Source organism: Schistocerca gregaria, chromosome 6 (assembly GCF_023897955.1).
Source record: "Schistocerca gregaria isolate iqSchGreg1 chromosome 6, iqSchGreg1.2, whole genome shotgun sequence".
Taxonomy (NCBI): Eukaryota; Metazoa; Arthropoda; class Insecta; order Orthoptera; family Acrididae; genus Schistocerca; species Schistocerca gregaria.
The window spans coordinates 501,033,865-501,057,154 of NC_064925.1; positions in this window are offsets into that span (position 1 = coordinate 501,033,865).

Consider the following 23,290-nt stretch of genomic DNA (forward strand, 5'->3'; position numbering starts at 1 on the left):
ACGCTGGTCCAACTGAGGCGCCAGGTGGAAATGGCATGGCAAGCCGTTCCACAGGACTACACCCAGCATCTCTACGATCGTCTCCATGGGAGAATAGCAGCCTGCATTGCTGCGAAAGGTGGATATACACTGTACTAGTGCCGACATTGAGCATGCTCTGTTGCTTGTGTCTATGTGCCTGTGGTTCTGTCAGTGTGATCATGTGATGTATCTGACCCCAGGAATGTGTCAATAAAGTTTCCCCTTCCTGGGGCAATGAATTCACGGTGTTCTTATTTCAATTTCCAGGAGTGTATAAACTCGCCGCAGTTTGACACGGAACTTTATTATTTGCACACACTGAAGATGAAGCTGTATATAATTAATTCAGCATAATAGGCATTAGCTCCTTTTCATGAATCGTTGTCGTGCCCTTCTATTCTTGTGAAATGTAACGAAAACTACTAAAAGGTAACATCTCCGTCCACAAGTACTGGATTTTATTAATTAAGACACCGTTTCGTAAAACAACGTTTATAAACACTCGAGAGAAATGAAATACCCTTACGCCTATATTATGCCACTAATCTCCAGCCTCGTTACCGAGCTTCCGTCTCTAGCCTCTCGCACACCCGACTTCCTCTATCGGACTCGAACACTCGACTCTCGCTCACCCACTCACACATTGTTGAGTGCACTGCAGTATTTGGTTTATTATATGATCGCTGCATAGTGTATGCAGGTACTGTACCCTCACACGTCTCAGACACGCAGGCAGCAATGTACAGTGGGCGGGATGGAGACGGTTCAAGCTGAGATTTTCTGTGCATCTGTGAATGGAGACAGTAAAAACGACACGGATGTCCGACGAAAAAGGTAGATATGGTGTTAATAAGGAAATGAGACTATGGGTTACTTTCTTTGGTCTGCTCTAAATGCTTTTCCACGTGTCTACAATTAAAGTGCCGGAGGGCACAGTCAATGGTTTATCACACGAGTCCTGAGACCTACTTACTGAACGTGTAAAACACAGACGAGGAGGAGGAGATTAGAGGTTCAAGTCTCGTAGACAACGAGGTCATTAGAGACGGAGTGCGAACTCGGATTGGGGAAGGAGGGGAAGGAAAGCGGCCGTTCCCTTTCAATGGAACCATCCTGGCATTTCTATGAAGCGATTTAGGGAAATCACGGTAAACCTAAATCAGGTTAACCGGACGCGCGTTTGAATCGTCGTCCTACCGAACGCGAGTCAAGCGTAAAAAACACAGACGAGGCTTGTAATTTCTCACTATGATTAAACAGTGAAAACTGCTGCGGAAGCAAAGGGAACTTCTCAGCAAACATAAACATTGCCAAAGCCTTGCAGACAAACAAAAATTACGCGAAGCGAAATGTAGTGTGAGGAGGGCTATGCGAGAGGCGTTCAATGAATTCGAAAGTAAAGTTCTATGTACTGACTTGGCAGAAAATCTTAAGAAATTTTGGTCTTATGTCAAAGCGGTAGGTGGATCAAAACAAAATGTCCAGACACTCTGCGACGAAAATGGTACGGAAACAGAGGATGACAGACTAAAGGCCGAAATACTAAATGTCTTTTTCCAAAGCTGTTTCACAGACGAAGACTACGCTGTAGTTCCTTCTCTAGATTGTGGCACAGGTGGCAAAATGGAAGATATCGAAATACATGATAGCGGGATAGAAAAACAATTAATATCGCTCAAATGAGGAACGTCCGCTGGACCTGATGGAATACCAGTTCGAATTTACACAGAGTACGCGAAGGAACTTGCCCCCCTTCTTGCAGCGGTGTACCGTAGGTCTCTAGAAGAGCGTAGCGCTCCCAAGGATTGGAAAACGGCACAAGTCATCCCCGTTTTGAAGAATGAACGTCGAACAGATGTACAGTTACTAAAACAAACGACCACACCGGTCAAACGCTCGATCAGAAATAGGCTGCACACAGTAATGTCTAACAGTGCTGTTCCAGATTACGAATCATGAGGCAGCTTCTACGGCTGTAATCCAGTGATTAGGTTCGGTTACATGTGTCAATGGAAGTGACAAAAAGCGAGACAGGTACATAAAAGGCACATATACAAAGGGAACTACCGATCACTGTCCAGAAGTACAAGCGTAATTCAGTATAATTATGTCACATAGATTGTGCTGTCAGCTTTGACCAACCGAAGCGCTTCTGTGGAGTACATCGAAGTCAAACTTTTCTCTTAGCTGGAACTCTGCCCTGCCTAACGTTTGATGGCCTCTGTCTAATGTGTACACTGTTTACGTACAGACAGTGTATGACTGCTTCGTTTTTTCCATCCAATTCGCAATGAGTGAGCGTAAAATCAGCGGTTTCTTAATCGGTATCACTCTATTCTGTACTATCGAAACCGACTTGCTTTGTATGTCTGTACCTAAGTTATCAAGTTTTACTCTTCATATTCGTAGATAGATGATTCTTTTTTATTGTCATATTTGGTCTTAACACATTCCATCCTGGGAGAAGACATGACCTCAAATCTTAGGAACTAATCTTACAGGTCTCTCTGCTACAAGTTAAATAGATTTCTACACACACACACATACATAAACACACAAGTGTTTCCATGGGGAATTTCACAAACAATATTAATGTGTTATCAGAGTGGCTGGCTCATTGCTTGTTTGTGATTCTACCTTAGATTGTCTCTTGTTTTACTTAGTTTCTACTCGAGAGTTTTAGAACATATGGACAATTTTAAAGATGTGATTCTTGAGTTTCTCCCGGCGTATTTGATAATCAAAATATCCACGGGTGTACTGCCGGTCTATAGTGTCCAACGGGCACAATATTTCGGCGATCAAACATGTCGCCATCATCAGGTGAACTGACGGACTGAGCTCCTGTGAACGTGCCAGCACGGAGATCCGTACGCTATGGCTGCTCAGGGGGAACTGGGTTCGGTCGCGGCGGCGGCCGATTTAAATACCCTCCGCCCGCGGCGCGCTCCCTCCGCCGTCCGCACCCCGCGCCACGGTCTCGCGGTGGAACAGATTGCGACGGCGTCTGAGATGACGTCGGTGTGATGGCTCTGTTCGCCGTGGTCGTCACAACTATGCGTTTGCTCGATTTACTCTTGATTAACCCAATCGCTGGTTCCCAAGCCTTGCTAAGATTATAGCCACAGTCACGGTTTATGAGGTCGTCATTGGTGCGAATTTCGATGGCCTCTCTAACAACGCTGTCCCAGTATCTCGACGTCATACTCCATAGCGTGATTTTCCGACAAACGCTATGGAGTATGACCGCACGAGGATTCTGGTACAGACGTCGAGATACTGGGACAGCGTTGTTAGAGAGGCCATCGAAATTCGCACCAATGACGACCTCATAAACCGTGACTGTGGCTATAATCTTAGCAAGGCTTGGGAACCAGCGATTGGGTTAATCAAGAGTAAATCGAGCAAACGCATAGTTGTGACGACCACGGCGGACAGAGCCATCACACCGACGTCATCTCAGACGCCGTCGCAATCTGTGCCACCGCGAGACCGTGGCGCGGGGCGCGGACGGCGGAGGGAGCGCGCCGCGGGCGGAGGGTATTTAAATCGGCCGCCGCCGCGACCGAACCCAGTTCCCCCTGAGCAGCCATAGCATACGGATCTCCGTGCCGGCACGTTCACAGGAGCTCAGTCCGTCAGTTCACCTGATGATGGCGACATGTTTGATCGCCGAAATATTGTGCCCGTTGGACACTATAGACCGGCAGTACACCCGTGGATATTTTGATAATTTTAAAGATGTCTTACTCGATGCGAGCTAGTAGTGATCATGGATTGGACTGGCAGAGATTGAGTACGATCTTCTCACAGATTGATTTTTATCTCTTTTCTGGCATTTTATGCGTTTTAACCTCATTCGTTTCCAATAATTTGTGCGAGCGCTGATAACCTAGTCGTTGAGCGCCCCTGACACACAAACACACACGCAAACACAAAATTTTTCCGTTAATGCAGTTAATGGGTACGTGGAGCATAAATGTAGTATCAGCAATCACTTCTTTTCCATCCTTCATCTGTGATCATGTGTAACCCGTGACGGAGCACGGGCGATTGGAAGAATTTTACTTACGGGATGCATTTCTTGTAATATTTTCCCACGCGTCGGATCACAATACACCCGCTCATGATCGCAATATTTTCCTTCTTGCAACTTTCTGCACTGGATGCTGCCTTTAAGAATCACTCTAATCTTTGCGAGGATGGTATGGTGATAGTCACTAATGTGTAGACGGAGACCTGTATTTTGCTTTTGGACCTCTCAATCTCTAATACTATTTCATGGAAGCTTAAACTATTATCTAAGTCATGCATACGCTACCTTATCCCTCCTGTTCAATACTGTTACAAGGGTTAGTCTAAAGGAGGCAACGTGACCGGACGTTGGCTTGTCTCCGAGGACCAATCACGACACCTTTCTCACCCACACCTTTAGCATACCAATACACAACATCATCTTTAATCAATTTTGCGGTAGAATTTGCTGTGTCCTTTCTCCTTGTATTTTGGAAGTCATCAACCTGATTTTATCGCTGTCTGACGAGATTAAAATTAAAAAAAGTCTTTAGGTATGTACTGGCTTACTGTTGAGAACCTCTTATTCGTTAATTCGATCACATTTGGTCCTCGGGTCTTTACAACATGAAAGGGCCATCTCCACGAGGTTATTAGTTTCTTTGATTGCCTTCATCTCACACTAACACTAGGTTTATGTGTCCGACCATACTAGTCGTCATTCCTTTATCTACTTTCCTTATTAAACTCGTTGTCATCCGAGGGATCTCACTCATCCCCTAACATGTAGCATGTGATAAAAAGTATCCGGACACTTGGCTCAAAATGACTTACAAGTTCTTGGCGCCCTCCATCGGTAATGCTGAAATTTAGTATGGTGTTGACCCACCTTTAGCCTTGATGACAGCTTCCACTCTCGTAGGCATACGTTCAATCAGGTGCTGGAAGGTTTCTTGGCAAATGGGAGCCCATTCATCACAGAGTTCTGCACTGACGAGAGGTAGCGATGCCGGTCGGTGAGGCCTGGCACGAAGTCGGCGTTCCAAAACATCCCAAATATATTCTGTAGGATTCAGGTCAGGACTCTGTACAGGCCAGCCAGGGATGTCATTGTCGTGTAACCACTCCGCCACAGGCCGTGCATTATGAACAGGTACTAGATTGTGTTGAAAGATACATTCGCCATCCTCGAATGGCACTTCAAAAGTGGGAAGCAAGAAGGTTTGTAAAACATCAATGTAGGGCTGTGCTGTGATACTGCCACGCAAAACAACAACGGATGCGAGCCCCCTCCATGAAAAACAGGACCGCACCAAAACACTACTGCCTCCGAATTTTACTGTTGGCACTACACACTCTGGCAGATGACGTTCACCGGGCATTCGCCAATCCCACACCCTCTCTTCGGACCGCCATATTGTGTACCGCGATTCGTCACTCCTCACAACGTTTTTCCACTGTTCAATCATACAACGTTTACACCCCTAACACCAAGCCAGGCGTTGTTTGGCATTTACTGGCGTGATGTGTGGCTTATGGGCAGCCGCTCGACCACCTCCCACCTAACTGTCATGTTACTTGCAGTGGATCCTGATGCAGGTTGCAATTCCTGTGTGATGGTCTGGAGAGATGTCTACCTGTTACGCATTACGATCCTCTTCAACTGTCGGCGGTCTCTATCAGTCACCAGACGAGGTCAGCCTGTACACTTTCGTACTGTAAGTTTCCCTTCACGTTTCCACTTCACTATACCGTGGACCTAGGGATGTTTGGGAGCGTCAAAATCTCGCGTACAGACGTATGACACAAGTGACACCCAATAACCTGACAACGATCTATGTCCGTGAGTTCAATGGAGCGCCCCACTCTGCTCTCTTACGATGCCTAATGACTACTGAGGTCGCTGATATGGAGTACATGGCAGTAGGTGGCACCACAGTGCACCTAATATGAAAAACGTTGTTTTTGGGGGTGTCCGGATACTTTTAATCACATAGTGTAACTATCATAGCTGTACTTTGGACCCCTCTGTAGGATCCGGGGACTATTGCATGCTCTCTCGAAAAACGATCAAGGGGGTTTAAAGCATTTAATGAAAGCTGTGTGCTGTCATATACGTGCAAAAGTGGCAAAATGCACCCATTTTTCAAAGTTAACCTGCTTCGTTCCCACATAATGAAGTAGATATTCTGTTAGGTTCAATGCATTTTTCGAGTGCTCCATTGCTCTGGGAACGATAGGCAAAATATGAATCTTCTCAGTCTTCAGTAAACCGCCAACTCCGTTTAGGATGGCACTTGGAAAGTTTGGTCATTCAGTAATACTGACAGTATGCTGTAATTACAGATTATTTTCTCTAGTAAGACCTGCGCTATTGTGACGGCGTCCTGTTTTGGTACAGGCTCTGCTACGACGAATTTCGTGAGGGCATCCTGGAGCATGAGGATCGATTTATCCCTTGCTCGGTTATCTGTGATAATTTGGCCTCATCAGTATCACAGCGAACGAATATCTCGTTACGTATTTCGGTCAGCACTAAGGGTATCTTCACCTCTGCGCAATTTTTTTCTTCTGACAACTCTCGCAACTTGTAATCTTTTATGATTTTTTTATACCTCTCCATGCTATATACTTTTTAAGGCGGTCATATGTGCGGCTGGTTCCTTAGTTTCCACCTAGTAGTGGGTCATCAAACTGCTTAAAAACAGCCATTTCTCTTATTCTTATTGGTCGTCTTGTTCTTCCTCGTCGACCGCTTCCACTCTCCTAATGATTGTATCTGGGTCTTCTGGTGTGCCTGACACAGTTTTTTGCGATCCCTGTGTGTATATAATCGCATTCTGCCAGTTTAATCCAAAATTTCATTTCAAGGGTTTATTATCAGTACATACGATAAATTTCCTTCCAAACAAGAAACGTCGGAAGTGATTCGCTGCCCACACTACGGCTAGGTGCTCTGTCCCAATCGCACTACGTCCCTTTCCTTCTTGGTTCAGCATTCTGGGTGTTGCACCCAAGGCTACTGGTAAATTCGGTCCTAATTCCCATTCACTCTGTAAGGTAGTAATTGATTCCTTGACCGTGTCTGTTGTTATTATGAACTGCTTCATAAAATCAGGCTACTGTAGGTTCAGGGATTAGCTATTTTTTTCTTTTAACTCTTGAAAAGCCGCTTCCCGCAAGTTGACCACTCGCAGTAGGCTCCCTTGTTCAGTAGTTGATATAAGGGTTTCTCCATCTGGCTGAAGTCTTTGATGACTCTTCGGGAAAAGGATAATTTTGCTAGGAAGCTCTTCAACTGCTTCCTAGTACTGTATCTCGGATATCCTTTTATCGCCCTCAACTTATGTGGTTCAAGTTTTAATTCTTCTGTCGAGACTGTATACCCTAAGTAAGTTACTTCCTCGCATTTGCCAATCTGCAATTTTAGATTGTGCCATGTTAACTTCTCAAACGCTTCTCCAAGTCTGGCATTATACTCTTCTAACATATCCCCGAACACGACTACATAAGCTAAATATAGGAAAATTTCTGTGCTTGAAGTCCTGTAAGTAGTGTGTTAAACTCACTCTGAAAATTGGCTCCATTATCCATTATTCCTATCGGTGATTTCGTATACTGGTACTGTCCTTTTGAAGGAGGAATGCTGTTTCCTCTCAACAGTAGCTGATCATAACCCTTTGCACAGTCTAAAGTGGTGAAATATTTGGATTTTCCTAACCTGTCTAAAATCTCATCAATACCAGGTAGCGGAAATACGGTGCGAATACGGTTCTCATTTACTTTACGATTTTCCGCGACTGTCTTGCACTTTCGCTTCCCTGAACGATCCACACTCTTCGGAATCATCAACAACGGAAAATTCCACCGACTTGTCCTCATCGCAATGACACAGGGGCTGGACAAAAATATGGGAACATCAAAAACATAACACAATACCATGGAACCATGCCTAATACGGCGCTGGAAACCAGTTAGCCTTCAAAACGGCTTCCAGTCGCCTCCGAATAGGTAAATAAAGGTGCCACGCGCTTTTCAACGACTTTTTAGACCATTTTTCCTGCAAAAGAGTGGGAAGTTCAGGTGACGATTCTATAAGTGGATAGCAATCACGGATTCTTCTTTCCAAAGTAGACCTCAAAGGCACAATAATATAAATACCTGTTGACTGTGGTGGCCGGGGATAATTCAACAGTTCATCCCCGTGCTCACAAAACCAATCTGGGAAGATGCGAGATGTGTGGACAGTGGCCCTGTCGTCTTGGTACACAGCATCAACATTAGGGAACAAGCATTGTACCAATGGAAGGACCTCATCAGCCAAAAAGGTCACATAATCCATTTCAGAGTAGAGACAGTCTTCGCTGCGAGGTTATTTAAAGTCAGTGACGCCTTTCACCCTTTTGGGCCATCATCACATTGTGTAAAAGTAGCTGCATATGTAACCAATCCGTCACATAGCCATATAAAATGCAGAATGAATGCAACAGTAATTGGGTATAAAATCTGTCTGTCATTTATGTGTTTTTCTGATAAATGGATTATGTATCCATTTACTGTTGCGATCATTTCCCATTTTAGAATGACTTTATGATAGATGGGCTTCAAATCCAGCTACATTTTCTTCGTCCAATAATACCCCAAAAGGGTGAAGCACGTCACTGACATTAAATAACTTCGTAGCCAAGACTGTTTTTAATCTGAAATACATTCGAGACTAGTTGTTGTACCACCTTACCACAATGGAATTGAATAATGATCACGTAATCTCTGGCAGTAACGCAACCTTGACGACTGCCCATGGGACCCATGGAATACGACGTGGCTGCCTAAGCCCTCAACGAACCACCGCCATGTCTCGCTCGTGGGTAATAAACTCCACCTGAAGTTGGAAACAGTGTGCGACAAGACTTTCTTCCATTGCTTCACAGCACAGGGTTTATGGCTTCTGCACCACATTTTCCTGTTTCAGGCATTTGTATCACTAATGAGAGCTTTTGGAATTCTACCTTGCCCTTCAGTTTCCCGCTGATTGATATCAGTTCGTGTTGCTTCTGTGATGACATGGTTCGAGAGTGCGACATTCAGTTCTGCATTGACTCTTCCAGCTGTCGTCTTTTTATTTTTCTTCACAGCCCTCTTCAGTGACTACGGCTTTCACGCAACACCCTCTTACGTCCGCGTTCAATCGTGGCCGATGATGTGTTCCCACTATCTTTGTTTGGGTTATACATCTTCGATATTGTGCCTCTTGAAACACTAAAAGTCTGGTTGCACATTACTTGTAGGTACACTGATCGAGGTCTTGACACCTACTAGGGGTGTCTTCATCAGAATGAAATTTTGATAAATCTTAATATTATTAAAAACAAATGGTCAGAATATGGACTAGCTATGGTCAAGTCAAAAGTGAATTAAAACGTTTTAGCCTTTGCCACAAGCGCAGTTGCTCTAAATTCTGACCACTGCTTATTAGCAATGTAATTTTATAATTTATCAAAATTTCATTCTGACGAAGACACCTCTAGTATGTGTCGAGATCTCGATCAACGTACCTACCAGTTATGTGCAACTGGTTCGCTGCATAATCGTATGTTGAAACTAGTATAGGGCTGCTGAGTAATCGCCCTGTTTAAAATAAAACTCCAAAACACCAAGCAACGAGCACCAACAATTTTCCCGCGTTCAAATCACTTACCTCCAAACTAGTACATTCAGAACTACACAGAACATTGCTCTGACCCCGACCGAAACTTCCAGTGTGTTAAGGACACTGAGCAGGTACCGTTTGTTGTCAAATACAATAGTGCAACTAGCAGACTCGGGTAACATCTGTATTTATGTTCAAGCATCAGTTTCTCACGGTGTTTCCATATTTCTCTCTAACCGCTGTATTTTCTCTTAGCATTGCGGCTATCTCATTTAGTCGATGCGGCCGCATATTTATGACTTTTCCTTCGGCCTCGGTTTAAACTTAATTTCATGCTTCACCGTCTCAGTGCACGTCATTCTATCTCTAGGAAAATAAATACAACGTGATATGCAACACGTAATTTGAAGTTGTTTCTTCTTTGTTTAAGTGATCCATTCAAACCAGTTCCCGTAATCTGCTAACTCGTGACTTTGCCACTTGGCGCACTGAAACTACACCATACTGTACTGTACAGTGTATGTGGCGTTACTCGCCATCTCCCATGTTCAAACAACGTCGAAAATAAAAGAGAGGTTCAAGGATTGGATTAAAATATAGGATGAAAACACATCAGTGATGGTATGACATTGCCATCGTCAGCGTAAGTGAAGAAGAATTACATACTCTGCTGAATAGAATGAGAAGTCTAAACAAACAATATCGATTGAGAGTAAACCGAAAAGAGACCAAAAGTAACGAGAAGAAGCAGGAATGAGAGTAGCGAGAAGCGTAACATCAAAACTGGTGACCACGAAATAGACGAAGTAAAGGAATCCTGCTATCCTGGAAGCAAAATAACCCATGACGGATGAAGGGAGGAGGAAATGAAAAAACACGCAAGCACTGACAGAAAGGGTTTTCCTGGTCAAGAGAAGTCTACTAGTATCAGTCTTAGTGTGAGGAAAACATATCTGAGAAAGTGCGTTTGCAGCACAATATTTTGTGTTAGTGAAAGAAGGCAGTGGGAACACAGGAACAAGAGATTCGAAACATTTGTAAGTGTGATCCTATAGAAAAATGTTGAAAATTAGATGGAATAATAACATAAAGAATGACTAGATTCTCTGCAGAATCTATGAAGAAAGGAACATATGTAAACAGCGAAAGAAGTAGGGACATGATTATAGGACGTGGTAAGACATCAGAGAATAACCTCTATGGTACTAGACGGAGCTGTGGAAGGCAAAAAGTGTCTGGGAAATACGGACTTGAATACACCAAACAAATGATTCAAGACGTTCGCCGCAAGTGCTAGTCAAGATGATGAGGTTAGCGCACAAGAGGAGTTTGTGGAGGGCCGCAATAAAGCAATCAGAACGCCGATGACTCAAAAGAAAATTAAAAAAAAATGATAAGAACAGGCACCGTACCTCCGAGCTAAATGTCCTGGTTTTTATAAACGTAACCTATCACACGTCTCGCTTTGTCACGCGGTTATCAGTATACTTTAACATTGCATCGACGGTGCATAGTCAGTCATGTGCTTCCAGTTTCCCTGTCATGATCTCTGCATAGCGTTTCATCTGTCGTTCTCTCGGTGGTGATGGAGAATAGGGTATCAGTTCCTCTACACCACTACAACTAAGTTGCACTGCGTCCTCTTGCACAATGGCCTCTTGTCTTACCTTTAAAAAGCGTTATATCTCCGGCGACTACATTCTCCGAACTTTCCTTTACAAGAGCTGATTGAGGCTTTGCCCGTTAATGCTAGATCTACTGCCTGGCTAACGTTAAATCCTCTCCTTTAGCACTCACAGCTGTTTTAATCCTCTCATCTTCAATTCCCTGTATGAATACTGCTCGCGCAAGGTTCCCAATTACAGCTTGCACCCCCCCTCCTTCCCCCAGAATGTCTGATTCCCTCATCACTCGTTGGAAGGCTTCTCGAAATAGAGATCCAACCTCTCAATACAGCTTATTCTTTCAACCATACTCTAAGTTTTACTCTGTCTGCTACAGAATAACAGATACGATTGATAATCTAAAGTGCATTCTGACTCATAGTTCCCCAGTGGAACACTCTCCACATCTGCCGAACTTGCTCTCGAATCACGTACGAATAACGTACTCTGTGTTGCTCCCACGACCCCAGTTTTAATAAATTTTAAATGCACAAAGTGACTATGGCTTGGCTCAATTCCAATGCTAAGTCGCAGGTTTGTACAAAATACCTATGTTCATCTTTATTTCCATCAAATGCTCTAGGAATTAGCTTAAGCGCATCAGAAAAGATTATTTCCTGGTATGGGGTCTCACTAACTTCCAGATTCATGTTATGGACCTTTATCATTTTTTCTCAAAGCAGTATATCTCGTTTCCGTGCTATGTTGTGATTCAGTTACGTCCATTATCCGTGGCTACGGACCCCTGATCTTCTTTAAAGACAACAAATGTAAGACCGACACCAGAAGCATCTCACACACAAGATGTTGCCATAGATTACTATAGAATCGAGTGCAAATGACTAGCACGCCATAGAACCTACTGGCCGAGTGCTCTAGGCTAGTTTGAGAGGAGTATTTACGACGTCGATGAGAGGGTCCGCTCTACGACGTCATCCCTAATGACGGAATCGGTTCTGCTCACCTCAAGTCGTCAGTGGTCTTGAGCTACATTTGCTAAACGAAATTTTCATCGTGTCTTTACAACTTAGTCGACCCCTGCCTTACGTTGCGTCCTATCTAATGCCATTTACATAAGGTTACGAAGGCTGTTCGGTCTGCACTCTTCTAAAGATTTTCTGCTGAACTCGCTCACAATCTCGCTCAAGTGTGTCTTGGTCCTCCTGACCGAATAACGTTTCTGAAATGTTTGCGGTTCCCGGCTGGCGGCTGTTGATACTGCCACGTGATTAACGCTGGCTAATTAATTTTAGAAACTTTTACTTTCCCGTTTCTTTATTAATTTGTCGCGTAACATTTCCTGCCACCTTCGTCCCGAATTTTACTTTTCTACCTTACTTATTTGCATCTACTGTTCCTTTAAGCACAAAGAAAACCTTATGCTAGTTCAACTTTATTTTTCTATCCTGCGTCTCTTCACACTTTACTCTAAAATCTCTTACTTAGTAGTTCGAATTCATTCCACAGGAATTTCATAGGCGGTTGTTCCCTCCGCAGGATTTATTCTCTTTCTTAGACAAAAGGAAACTGTGCAAAGAATGCCACAATCACCATCACACTAGTGGTTGATACACTAATTGTAGTGATATTATGCTTAAGCTTCTTGTGATACTTCCGCACATGCTGTAACATTTGATCTAACGAAATTTCTCCTTTTTATGCAGTGACTAATTCATCTACTGCCATTAGTTATGTGGAATCTGAAATATTACTCAGGACATTGGTCGATTTCTCATAATTATCGTGGAATCTGTAATCGTAGCAGGAAGGTGGATCTTTATTAAAGCTGTATCACACTTGGTTCTATTTACTAATAATCCAACTTGTTTTGTCTTCCGTAAATGTCTTATTATTGTAAGACTTTAAAATTACTGTCTCTGGTGAAAACGTAGACTAAACCAGCACGTGCCAATCCCCGCAAAATGTGGTTGTAGCATTGGTACTACTTTTTTAAATTCTGGTGCACCTATATCTTCTAGGAACTACTGAATTTCACACAATCGCTTGTCAGTTCGAACCACCTGCGCTGGATAAGTGGTGATAACTCCTTGACACAATTGCTAAAGGCTGCTATTGACGTAACAGCATCTGAATTCTTTGTTCTGACACAAGTAACATCTCATGACTTTGTACTTGTGCCCGCATATCCATAATTTTCCATTTGATCGGATACAGATGGAAAGAGAAACACTGATAATGAGAATTTAAACTTGCAACTCGGAACTGGGTGTTAATTTACATTCTAGCTCGATGTGAATGAAAGTTAACTCTGGAAACATAAAATAAGAATGCTACATTAGTTTTCACTAGTGGTAAAACGTATCGTATTCCTGTTGGAAATTCTTTTTCCGCTTGTTACAATCCCAACAGAAACTGCTGTGGTGTCCATAATGTTGTACTTAACTGTCCACGAGTGGCACGGCGTATAGATTCTTGTACCCTTTCAACTTCTACTCTAAAATCTCCCAAACATTATGCTAGTTCTCGTAGCCACTGGATATTATTAGCTTCTTATCTAGCGTCCTCAACTAGTCCTGTATCTCCCTTAAGTCTTAATTAAATGTTTCCAGCGTTCCTTTCGTATACCCTTGCAATTCGGTTTTTATTTTGTGCATAGTCCTCGTTATGTTTAACACTCCCCCTTCCATACTTTTAATTTGTGTCGTATGACAACAAAATGTTATTTCTGCGTTCCTTACCATTTCTTGTACTATTCCTATCGTACTACTTCAATTTGTAATGCCATCGTTATCTGCTGTTCCTAACATCGTTTTTAACCATTTCCCACCTGCATCTTATCAACCTCTTTTCTTTAATACAGGCTTTTCTGGAATTATCTCTATTATCTCCTGTAACTCAATCCGAATTTTTCTCATAGTAAAACTCCAATTTCTGGTAATCGTTCTGTAACACTTTTCCATTTCCCTTTTTTCCGCTTCCTAGATACTTTTACGAACATATTCTGTAAACGCCGGTTTTCATTTATTACCTCCAAGATATCAAACATGAGTTTTAAGTATGGTTCATGAGAAGTACGTCTGGTTGTCTTGAGAACAACATTACGTTTTCCTTTTGCTTGATTTTAATTACCTCTGCTTCAAATTAGTGCAAAAGTATTATATCCCTGGTAAAACATTTCGATGTCATATTCGAAAGTAATTACATGAATCTCCTCCCCCTTCACGAAAACTGCGTATCCCACAGAAAACTATTATAGCAAACTGGAAAAAATAATAATAATCTAATTAACCTAACAAAAAATTAAACTAAAACACGCTGCTGTTGTATCCCTTATCTCTACATCTAAGCTCATAAGGTACGCAGTGTGCTACTCTCGTTCCATGTGGCAAATTCTTTTTCTACAGTAACTGTGCAGGTATTTGCTTTAAGCCATCACCTGTACCCCTAAAAGCTTGTACTCGACTAATATAATTGTTCTACCGATGTTTTAGTAAGTAATTGCAACTTGACACAGACCAGTGAAGTCATATCAAATACCTTGTACAGTCCTTGAAATTTCATCCAGTTTCCTGCTTTTTCTCTTTGGGGTACAAGGATTTGGTAGTAGAACGTGTCGTCCTACTTTTTACTGAGGTTAGTTTACTTGTACCCTGGCCAGTTCGCTCTTGATGCTCCAATCTCTTCGTATTTGCACATTTCACTCGTTTCCAAATTTCTTTTAATGTTTTTGTAAATTTCTTCACATTTTCCCTGTGTTCCTATGTGCATTAAAGCAGAAGATGACGGCATTATTCGCCCATAGATTACTTGAGAGGAAAGACCTATCTCTGTGTGGATTTTTGAGCTGAACACACTTATCACATAGCCTAAACACAGATCCCAGCCTAAATGTTAACGGTTCAGCTAGTGGCTTAACATTTTCACTGTTTTATCGTTGACTCATTCCAGGCAGCTATTAGCTTGTGGATGGAACGGACTAGCATACAGTTTCTTTACTTTCAGTAGACAACATGGCTGTTTCATAAGATCAGACGTAAAATTAGTTCCTTGATATGTAACTATACCTTCTGGTACACCAAACTTAAGTAACTAATTGTCAACTATGGCTTGAAATACAGTACTCGCTTTTTGATCTGGTATTAGTATCATTACTAGGTATCTTGAAAATGAGTTGATCATCGTCGGCAATTACCTATTACCTGCTACACTTCTCTTAAACGGCCCCAATACGTCAATTCCTATCATTTGAAGTGATTTTTCCTATTATGGTAATCTCTGGAGTTGTATTATTTGGGGACTCAAATCTGTTCGTTGAACACTTTGAATGCACTATTTTATGTACTGCACCACTTTATCACGTTGTGTTCCACACAAAAAGTGTTCTGCAACTCGTCTGACGGTAGCTCTCGATTTGCTGATAATACATGGTCAGGGGCTTGTCGTAACACTTCAGATTGTAGAGCTGCAAAAATGATAGTGCATGGTCCGCATTAAGTTGATTTAACACGGTACACATTCCTGGGTAAGAAACTGTGGTCTTTTACTGTTCACTTGGCTTCTATACCCACTGCTTCTACTTTCTTTTTTGAAAAAAAAAAACATCTACTAGATTCTGTCCTGGTACTTGCGATGCTTCAGTTTTCCTACTGAGCATAACCACATTAGTGAGCTTCACACAACGCTTGTGTACTGCATATACTGAAAGTCACTCAGTTTCAGTGTCCATCTTGTTAATCCACTTAAAGGGTCTGTTAGTCATACTAACTATTTCAAGGATGCGTGATCCTTAACGAATTTTAATTTACAGCCATATATTGTAATTAGCAACAGAAAAACGAAACACCATGTGTCAATGATAACACCTCCTTTTCCGCAGCAGTGTCTTTCAGTGACAATGCTCCTGTAATAAGACATATCATAGAAAAAAAGATGGAAGCTTAATAAGGGAACACATATTAGGAGGCTGGTAGAATGCCTGACACTTCTTTGAATATTCTGTTTGGAAGGGACGTTTTAAGATTCACATGAACACGTACTCGTTTTACGGACTGACAAGGGTATGCTGCGATGTTGGGATCACATATTTACTTCAAACCTTGTACGTCTTAAGTAGGCCATTAAAACAACGTAATATGCAACTCGTAGTAAGGTGCACTACTCTGGAAATTCCGAGAAAATCATCGCCATTATGTGCCATATGTAGGTGTTCGTAGGTGCTGAACGTTAGAGTTCGTGGTGGTCAAGTGATTAGCGTTTGAGCTTCATAAGACTAGCATGTTTGACGCGACACTTCGACTCCCGCTCGAAATTCATTATTGTCTATTTTTTTCATCGATTTATAAGCTCCCTTCTCCTTGGAGATTATATGGGTTAACTAATCAAGGGATCACCAATTTAGTATTGGAGGGCAGCGTGGAGGGTAAAAATCGTAGAGGGAGACAGGGAGACCATGAGATGAATACACCAAGCAGATTCAGAAGGATGTAGGCTGCAGTAGGTACTGGGAGATGAAGAAGCTTGCACAGGATAGAGTAGCATGGAGAGCTGCATCAAACCAGTCTCAGGACTGAAGACCACAACAACAACATGTTACAATCCTCTTATTGTAGTTGACCGTGTATATCGAGACTTTGCTCATTGTTAAATGCAATGGTGTGGTACTAACTGATGGAGACGAATTAAGAACTGGTAAGATTTAATTTATTTCCTTTATCACACTGCACAAACAAAAACACACTATTATTCAAACTGTGTGACACTACTATTAAACATAGAGATTAATCCTTCGCTACGCAACCGCCTTGGGCTCACGCAGCCTACACCTTCCACAGCCTCTCCACAACTGCCTCTGCTTGCGACTCTGCGCCACTGGGCATTGTAGCCCTCCAAAGAACAACCACATACAGATACTACACACCAGTATCCTCACAAATGGTCATATTATTTAATTCATATGATATTTGAGAGGTAATATAATGTATATTTGCATGATGTTTCAAATGATGTTTTCCGTGTCTGGTTCAAAAGTACTATCCTGCAATGTGTGATGTCGAGAGCACATCCGACAACTAATTGCACATTACTGTTGTGGTCTGGTACACTGTGACTCACTGTGTAGTGCCTGTGAATAAATTCATTTGCATCATTATTTATCGAGGTTTGGCTTGGGCTTTCGAAGCCTGTACTTCTTCCTTGAAATTTAATTACAAATAATGAGAAGTCAAGTAACATACGAAATTCATTACAACTTCATGAAAATGCGCGTGCTTCGATAACTGCCGATGTGGTAAGTAATAACACTCAATCCGTGATAAGAAGATTGCAGCGCTGCATAGATACCGATGGTCATCGCTTCGAACTCCTTCTGTAAATGGACGTTCACGGCACCTTGCTGACCTTCGTTGACGGGCAAAGACCTTACTTTTACGCATCACTGGATTCGTCTCGATAGCCGCTATCAGAATTTAAGTACCCAACTACATCATCCCATTGAAAAAAAAGACAAAGTTGACCTTCATATCTCTGAAGCGACCTTACCTAGCAACAAAAAACCAACGCCATACTATGGCCCATTGTCCCATGCAATTTCTGTCCCACAAACGTTTCAGCTCCTATCATGCTTTCGGAGTTATTCTAGGTGGCAATAGTTAGTGACTCAGCCTGTATATGATCAGATAACTCGATTAGCGCCATGATGTTCACTGATGGCAAAATAACTTTACAAGAGTTGTAAAGATTAGAGTTTCATCAACAAAAGAAATTGTTTGAAAATCATACGATTGTTATGCAATAAGGCTCGAAGCGCAAAAAATGGACGCCAAATTTATTGAGGCATCGTAAACCAAGGGATGGGCGATCGGTCATGGCAACAAGCAGAAATCCCGTCGTTGGTGGAGACATAGAGAGGAAATGTGAAATCGCATGTTTCTGAAAGCTTATGGAGTACGTATGATGTTAAATTTAATGCTGACAGAACGGGGAAGGGTAGAGACTAAAGTTGTAGATAGGTAACTAGAGTGTTTCCTCAACCAAGCAAAGCTTCAATATGTTGATGAAACACGAGTTCGAGAGAGATAGCCTTTTGGATTGTCCCTTGGTGGGATAAGGAGAGGAGGAAGGAACTCTATGGTCGTCGCTGGCGACAGAACCACCAGGCAGATGCAGCTGGACTGTTGAGAGCGGTAGCTCCACTTTACGAGGCGAGCCACCGGAGGCGGCTGCAGAATCATCAGATGGCTGCCAAAATTCATCTCAGCCTCCGACTACGTGGCCCAGCAGCCATCATCAGCCATCACCATCAGCTGTGAAGCTGGAAGACTCCAGCCACATGAGAGGTATCGGCTCTTGGCATAAAGGTTGTAGACAGAAGAGTCTCATTCGTAAATCTGTCAGTAACATAACTTCCTGTTGTTGGGAAAGCGCCAAGAAGTTCACAAACGTTACTGGGATATCAAGTATCAGAGCCCATTAAAACAGCAACTCCTTGGTTCAGAAATATTCTGTCAATTAATGTTCAGAAATGTTTTTTTTTAACTATTGACTTTTATTTCACGCAAATATTTCCAACCTTGATGTTAGATACTTTTTGGTGGAACTTTCCTTGAGGCAAAAGATAGGAGCGGGCAGAACACAGCATGACTTTACTGCCTGAAGAGCTTCGGCCTCAAGCTGACAAAACATAAGTGGACATTAACATTGTCTATAACTATAGGTGTGTTCTTTCAATTGGATTATTTCTTTAGGCATGTTCTTTCACTTGGAAGATACCTTTTCCGATGTAGCTGGAGCCAGGGTTACTGTCATTAGCCTCTTAACAGTAAAAGTAGTGAAAACCCAGTAGAAATTATAGTAGTTTCGATTTCTACTAGAATAACGTGGGATTACTTCTTCTGTAGAGTCAAGATGGGTTTTCCGACATTGCTATTCTGACAATTGCACAGAGTGTCATAGATGAGAGTGGGAAACTGCTATTTTGTATATAAGAATTCAGGTGTCGAAATTTAAGAGTGGGAGGCGCAAAGTGCTGTGACATCATAAAAAAGGAGGAAGTGTTCTGGCTGGCCAACTGCATAACGTGTGACAATTGTCCCTTCTTTATTTTACATTTCATGGCCTTGGGAGGGTAAGACATGCGTCCATCCGACGTTTATGGCCGGCCGCAGTGGCCGAGCGGTTCTAGGCGCTACAGTCTGGAACCGCGTGACCGCTACAGTCGCAGGTTCGAATCCTACATCGGGCATGGATGTGTGTGATGTACTTAGGTTAGTTAGGTTTAAGTAGTTCTAAGTTCTAGGGGACTGATGACCGCAGGAGTTAAGTCCTATAGTGCTCAGAGCCATTTGAAACATCTTTTGACGTTTATGGAGACAACAGACGAGAGTTGCTCTATGGAGAATGAACGTGACCGCTACAGTCGCCGGTTCGAATCCTACATCGGGCATGGATGTGTGTGATGTCCTTAGGTTAGTTAGGTTTAAGTAGTTCTAAGTTCTAGGGGACTGATGACCGCAGGAGTTAAGTCCTATAGTGCTCAGAGCCATTTGAAACATCTTTTGACGTTTATGGAGACAACAGACGAGAGTTGCTTTATGGAGAATGAACGTGCCACGATAGAAAAATGAGAGGGAATTAAGAAACATCGAAAAATTAGGTGTAAATAACCAAATCAGTCAGAGAATAGGACTCTTTTTGATGTTCCACTAAGGTTTCAACAGAAGTCAAAAGAAATACCTACAGTCGATAGCGCAGTGGAACATCAGGTTAACTAACACAACAAGGAAGTGTGGTCACAAAGAAACGAATTTAGGGGACCCGTGACAGAGAGGAAAGACGATCTGCAAATGGCAGCGGATTGCCTAGGTCACAAATACAAGGGCTGCAATTTTAATAAGCCTCGTAAAAATACTAATAGCATGACTTTTACAGGAAAAACCCTTGTATATTCTAAAATAATGGAAAATGACCATGTTCTTGGACAAATTATCCATTGTAACTTCTTACCTTCCTACATAAGCTACCAGCATAAAAATGACATACACCCTGAATTAAATACATGTAGGATTTCGTTTCGAACAATTCATAGAACACTTGACAACGAAGTGCGGAAAGAATAAAAATTCAAGGTAATGGCTATGCCTGATTTGTCATCGGGCTCAGAATTTTAGAAATAAGAAAACCCAAGACGGAATCCACACACAAGTCACAGAAATGAAATTTATGAGTCACATAAAAAGTTTCGCATTGAAGGATCAGATAAGTGAAGACATGAGAGCACAGTTATAGATTTAATAACCTTTATTAGTATACTATTGAAAAACGTAATAAATTGAAGAAAGGTTTATGCTGCAAAAACGAGGGTGCAGACTATTGGCCATAACTTGAGACAATAGTGGCTCCTATACAGAATAACAGAAAATATGTCAATTTAAAAAGAACCACAAAAAGGTCAAGATAGAAGTACAAGGTACAAATTATAAAAGTTATGTACTTTATGTTCTACGCAGTAATGAAGAAGGAAACAGAAAGACGTTGGGATCTGCTCCTACTGATTCTCCTGGCTACAGCTGTTAGGGTGCAACGTATCATTGTTCCACTAAAAATATACTGCCTGACAAAAAAATTAAAACACCGGGAAGACATGTCAGATGTTAATTTAACTTCTGCACGTACTCACCATCGACAGATATGTGAATGGTTATAACAGCAATTCATACTAACAGGTAGAAGGGCCACAGAAGTGCATCAGTGATGTTCGTGTCTAGTGTGAAAGACTCTGAGTTATCGCATAGTCGTGTGAGACAGTGGTTTTCTCTGTGAGTCATTACTGTTTAGACTGGTTTTATGCGACCCGCGACGAATTTCTCTCCTGTGCCAAACTTTCATCTCAAATTCCGCAATTATTTCCTGGATATATTCCAATCTCTATCTTCCACAACAGTTTTTATGCTCTACAGTTTCATCTACTTCAATGGAGGTTATTCAGTGATGTCTTGGCAGATGTCCTACTATCCTGCTCCTTCTTCTTCAGTGTTTTCCTTATATTCCTCTCCTCGCCGATGTTCATTTCTTACCTTATAAGTTCACCAAATTTTAAACATTCTTCCGTAGCACCACACCTCAAATTCTCCTACTCGCCTCTGTTCCGGTTTTTCACAGTCCATGCTTCAGTACCGTTAAGTGCTGTTCTCCAGACGTACGTTCTCAGAAATCTGTTCCTCAAATTACGGCCTATGTTTGATTCTAGGAATTCTCTTTGCAGGAAATACCCTTTCTTCCACTGTTATTTGGCTTTTTATGTCCTCCTTGCTCTGTTCGTCATGGGTTATTTTGCTTCCTAGGTAGCAGAATCCCTTACTTGAATCTACTTTGTGATCATCAGTCATGATATTAAGTGTCTCGCTGTTCTCATTTCTGCTACTTCTTATTCGTTTCGTCTTTCTTCGATTTACTCCCAGTACTTTTTCTATACACATTATACTGTTTATTCCTTTCGTCATATGCTGTATTTTTTCTTCACATTCACTGCGGATAACAAAGTCATCAGGGAATCTTACCGCTGATATCCTTTCACATTCAATTTTTATCCCAGCCTTGAACCTTGCTTTTATTTCCGGGACTGCTTTTTTGATGTACAGATCGAATAATAGGGATGAAAGAGTATATCCCTGTTGTACCCCATTTCTAATCCGAGCACTTCGACGTTGATCTTCCAGTCTGTTCCCTCTTGGCTTTTGTACATACTGCATATTACCCGCCTTTCCCTGTAGCTTACCACTGTTTCTGTCGGAATTTTGCACATCTTACTCCATTATACATCGTCATACGCTTTTTCCAGGTCGATATATCCTATGAACGAGTGTTGATTTTCCTTTAGTCTTGCTACCATTATCAACTACAACGTAGGAACTGCCACTCTGGTGTCTTTATGTTCTCTAACGCCAAACAGATCATCTAACAAACCGTCAATTTTCTTAAGTGCATTTTTCTTGTCAGTAACTTGAATACCTGAGCCATTAAGGTTATGAAATGATAATTAAATCAAGACCCTAATCTGTCGACAGGCGTTGATATACATCAACGGGGACAGTTGAGAATGTGTGCCCTGTCAGGGACTCGAACACGGGTATCCTGCTTACATGGCAGACGCTCTATCCATCTGAGCCACCGAGGGCACAGAGGATAGTGCAACAGCAGGGACATATCCCTTGCACGCTCCACGTGAGACCTACACTCCTGGAAATGGAAAAAAGAACACATTGACACCGGTGTGTCAGACTCACCATACTTGCTCCGGACACTGCGAGAGGGCTGTACAAGCAATGATCACACGCACGGCACAGCGGACACACCAGGAACCGCGGTGTTGGCCGTCGAATGGCGCTAGCTGCGCAGCATTTCTGCACCGCCGCCGTCAGTGTCAGCCAGTTTGCCGTGGCATACGGAGCTCCATCGCAGTCTTTAACACTGGTAGCATGCCGCGACAGCGTGGACGTGAACCGTATGTGCAGTTGACGGACTTTGAGCGAGGGCGTATAGTGGGCATGCGGGAGGCCGGGTGGACGTACCGCCGAATTGCTCAACACGTGGGGCGTGAGGTCTCCACAGTACATCGATGTTGTCGCCAGTGGTCGGCGGAAGGTGCACGTGCCCGTCGACCTGGGACCGGACCGCAGCGACGCACGAATGCACGCCAAGACCGTAGGATCCTACGCAGTGCCGTAGGGGACCGCACCGCCACTTCCCAGCAAATTAGGGACACTGTTGCTCCTGGGGTATCGGCGAGGACCATTCGCAACCGTCTCCATGAAGCTGGGCTACGGTCCCGCACACCGTTAGGCCGTCTTCCGCTCACGCCCCAACATCGTGCAGCCCGCCTCCAGTGGTGTCGCGACAGGCGTGAATGGAGGGACGAATGGAGACGTGTCGTCTTCAGCGTTGAGAGTCGCTACTGCCTTGGTGCCAATGATGGTCGTATGCGTGT